The sequence below is a fragment of the Medicago sativa genome, chromosome 1 (assembly GCF_051527215.1).
Source record: "Medicago sativa cultivar Bolivia chromosome 1, Bolivia_mono, whole genome shotgun sequence".
Lineage (NCBI taxonomy): Eukaryota > Viridiplantae > Streptophyta > Magnoliopsida > Fabales > Fabaceae > Medicago > Medicago sativa.
Genome location: NC_140749.1, coordinates 18,725,003 through 18,729,290, shown reverse-complemented (window position 1 = coordinate 18,729,290; position 4,288 = coordinate 18,725,003). Strand labels below are relative to the sequence as shown.

Sequence of the window (4,288 nt, the reverse complement as noted above, 5' to 3'; positions counted from 1 at the left end):
TTTCAAAATTTTCTGAAAAAAATTAAAATTCTGGAAAAATGAAATTTTCAAAATTTTAATGAAAAGTTTTAATTAAAATTTTCGAAATTTTAATTAAAATTCTGGAAAAATTCTAATTAAAATTTTAATGAAAAATAAAAATTCAGGAAAATATTTAAAAAAAATTCGAAATTTTCATTGTAATATGCATATTTCGAAATTTTCATTGTAAAATTCCCGGTTTATAAATACACAAAAATTCCCGAAAAAAATACTAATGAAAATTTCGAAATTTCGAAAAATACACAAAAAATCTAAGCTCGGTTTATAAACACACATATTTTTTCCCTTATTCTCAGTTTATAAATACACAAAAATTTCCGGTTTATAAATACACAAAAATTCCCGGAAATTTTTTTGGAAATAAATACACTGAAAAACTTAAGTCGACATATATACTAATGAAAATTTCGAAATTAATTTCAAAAATTTCATTTTTTTAAAAATGATTAATCTTTTTAATTTTTTCGAAAATTTTGAAATTTTTTAATATTTTTTTCAATTTTTTATTAATTTTTCATTTTTCCAGAATTTTTTAATATTTTCAGAATTTTTTAATCTTTTTTATTTTTTTCAGAATTTTTCATTTTATTAGATTATTTTCTTTTTTTAATCATTTTTTTTATTAATTTTTCCAGAATTTTAAAATTTTTCCAGTATTTTTTTTATTTTTCCAGAATTTTTAAATTTTTTTCGTATTTTTTCAATTTTTTTCATTTTTATTAATTTTTCAATTTTCCAGAATTTTTTATTTTTTTATTAATTTTTCGTTTTTCCAGAATTTTTTAATATTTTCAGAATTTTTTTTCAATTTTTTTATTAATTTTTCAATTTTCCTGATTTTTTAAATATTTTTAATTAGATTTTTTATTTATTTAATTAAAAATGATTAAGTGGCTTTTTTATTTTTTTAATTTAATAATTACCCACATGGCATGCCACATGGGCATTGACCGGTCAAAATTGACCAAAAGGACCAAATTTGCAATGGGGCTAAAACTTAGGGGGCCAAAATTGTAGTTTTCATAGTTAGGGGGCCAAAATTGCAAGTTTTTGAAAGTTAAGGGGGGAAAAGTGCACTTTAGCCTACTTTAAATTATCAGAATATTTCAACGATTGAAGACGATACTATTCCGAAATAAAAACTCATGACATTTCTCATATTTACGGCTAAGACAGTGACTTGATTGATCTTGGTTCAATAAGAGCTACAAATTTATTTTCCGTTTTTTCAATTAAGCCATTATTTCAATCGTAAAAATGAGGAGGATGATTAACATCTACTACCAAGAGACGACGTTTGTCGTAGTTGGAGTTTTAAACATTTTTTAAGTACTAGTCCACAGTGGATCACTTATGAAGATGGTCCGTATTAGAATTTCTTTTCGTTGATCAAAGGTGTTCTTTTTTGGCACCATGGTTTCGTTTGGTCAGTATTATTGCAACCGTAAATCCAAGTCTGATATCCATACAAACAAATTTAAGATGATTTAGAATATGTAAAAAGACAAATTCCAATAACATATTCACATAAGCATAGTGATCCAGTGCATAGTATAAATATACTACTGTTACAGATAGATCTAGTTTTTCTTCAAGAACAATCCATAGATTCATAAGTTTAATCTCTTGTTGAAAATTTCTTTAGTGAACAACCCATAGATCTAGAATTTTTTAGAGACATAATCGATTTTAAAGGGAAAATGGAATTCAGGCAAGGTCACGGCAAATTTTCCATGAAAGACCATCAGCTATCTAGAATTTTCCATGGAAGACTACTCTTAATCTCAATGAAAATATATTGCTAGAATAAATCATTGATATGCGATTAAAATCCCTAACTTAAAATAATGTATGAAGATCCCGGTTTTTTCTAGATTACCCTCTCTTGTTTAGAGGGTATTTACCCCCTCATGATATCAACCAATCAAAATGTAATATACATTGGCAACATTAAATGTCAATAAATGAGTAATTTTTTTTCTATAAAAAAAATCAATTTTAGGCAACTTTTAATACTTTTAATTTTTATTTAATTATAGACAAGATTACATTATAGGTCCTTTATCTTATTTATTTGTAACACTTTGGTCCTTTATCTTTATTTTTTTTCCTTTTAGGTCTTTTATCTCTCATAAAAGCACATATACATCCTTTTTTCTCATTTTTTTATTAAAAAAATACATAATTTTATTTTTTAAAATATATTTTTATGAAAAATGAAAAAAAAATCCAGAAATATGATGAAGATGTACATCATCTCCATCTTCTTTCTTTGAATCTTCATCATCTTCATTGAATCAGAAAAATTATACACAAATATATCTCCAAATATCATGAATTAATGTTATGTTCACCTCAAATCTTCTTTTCAACACAAAAATCAAAACCCTATAGAAAAGAGATTTAGTTTCATCACAAAAAAAAATTAGTTATATAAATTGTCACACCGTATATTATTATTATTTTCTAACTCAATATTCAAACCCGGCATAAAAATAACCCCAAAATTGAGAGCAGCTTTGCACATCAATTTTGTTGTTTCCAGAACAATCTTAACTTTTGTAAAGCCTAACCCTTCCGTCAGTGACTAAGCCTCCACTATCCTCCTTGCAACATTTGTGAAATTAAGGTTTTGATTTTTGTGTTTAAAAGAAGATTTGAGGTGAATATAACATTAATTCACGATATTTGGAGATATATTTTAGTAGAATTTTTTTTATTTAAAGAAGATGATGAAGATTCAAAGGAAGAAGATGAAGATGATGAACATCTTCATCATATTTCTGGATTTTTTTTTCATTTTTAATGAAAATATATTTTTAAAAATAAAATTATGTATTTTTTAATAAAAAATGAGAAAAAAGATGTATATGTGCTTTTAAGAGAGATAAAGGACCTAAACGGGAAAAATAAAGATAAATGACCAAATTGTTACAAAAAAATAAGATAAAGGACCTCTAATGTAATCTTGCCTTAATTATATTTAGGTGTTCAATCTTAATTAATTTACACTACAACACTGGCTTAGAACAATTAAAATTTCACATCAAATTTCTTTCATCTGAATGTCCTTAAATTTATCGGTTACATTCATAAAATTTCTTCTTCCCATTTTGATTGTTCAATTTTGTTCTAAACTGCCGCATTTTTCAATTTTCGTGAGAATCATCGTCGTTCGTTTGATTCCAAATATCGTGAGAATTACTGTTATTTCCAGAACCACGTCAGGTATGGTGAGTTGATTTTTCTTTTTGATTTGATTTTTCTTGGTTGTGAGGTAGTTAATTATAACAATTGAGTAAGTCATCTGTTATACTTTAAGGATTGCTAGCAGGTGTTGCCGCTGTGATGTTTTGGGAGTTTGCTAGCATCTTTTTCGGTTGCTGCTGAAATGGTTATGTCATGAGGCTTTTGTTCTTTTGTTTGGACTTAAAGGCTTTGGCTGATAGGCAGGTCTATGTGTGTTAGCAGATTTTATTAGGTTGGCTGCTTAAATAAAAAAAGTCACGATACCTGACGCGGTTCTAGAAACAACGACAATTCTCACTATAATTTGAACCTGCAGCAGTTTGGAATGACAAAATTGAACAATCAAAATGGGAAGATAACGGAAAAGAAACAAGAATTGATCAATAGGGAAGAATAAAGAAGAAATTTGAATGAAGGAGATGTTTTTGTTCTCACGTTCGGGGTTGTGGAATGGAAGAAATTTTATGAATGTAAGTGATGAATTTAAGGACATCCAGATGAAAGAAATTTGATGTAAAAATTTTATTTGTTATAAGTCTTGTAGTGTAAATTAATTAAGATTGAACACCTTAATATAATTAATAAAAGAGTAAATTACACTCTTCTCCCCTCAAAGATTCTTGAATTACACTCTCATCCCCTCTTATGTTAAAATATACACTCCTCTCCCCCCTTATTCCAAACATATTAGAAAACATTTCATCCCCTCCCTTAAGAGAAGCTTGAATTACATTTCTCTCTCTTCTTATGTTAAAATCTACACTTTACTTCCTCAATATTTTTTTTAATAATCTAGCAAAAAAAAAAAATAATCTAACACACTTAAATAAATAAAAAAGTACTGGGGGTCTATTTTAACATAATCAAAATTTGAATACATATTTTTCGCTATTTTTTATTCACAATTACATTAACATATAGTTTTAAACCCTATTATAAAATATGAAACAACCAAAAAATAAAATTACAATAATTACTAAATACAGTAAAATATGGT

At 26.2% G+C, this 4,288-nt stretch overlaps 1 long non-coding RNA gene across 1 annotated transcript; it reads left to right on the top strand.

Moving 5' to 3' along the window:
• Positions 1–3,200: 3,200 nt before the first annotated feature.
• On the top strand, positions 3,201–3,906 carry LOC146953348 (uncharacterized). Its single transcript, XR_015010032.1, has 2 exons — positions 3,201–3,270; positions 3,365–3,906. It is a non-coding gene; the product is annotated as an uncharacterized LOC146953348 (long non-coding RNA).
• The last annotated feature ends 382 nt before the right edge of the window (positions 3,907–4,288 follow it).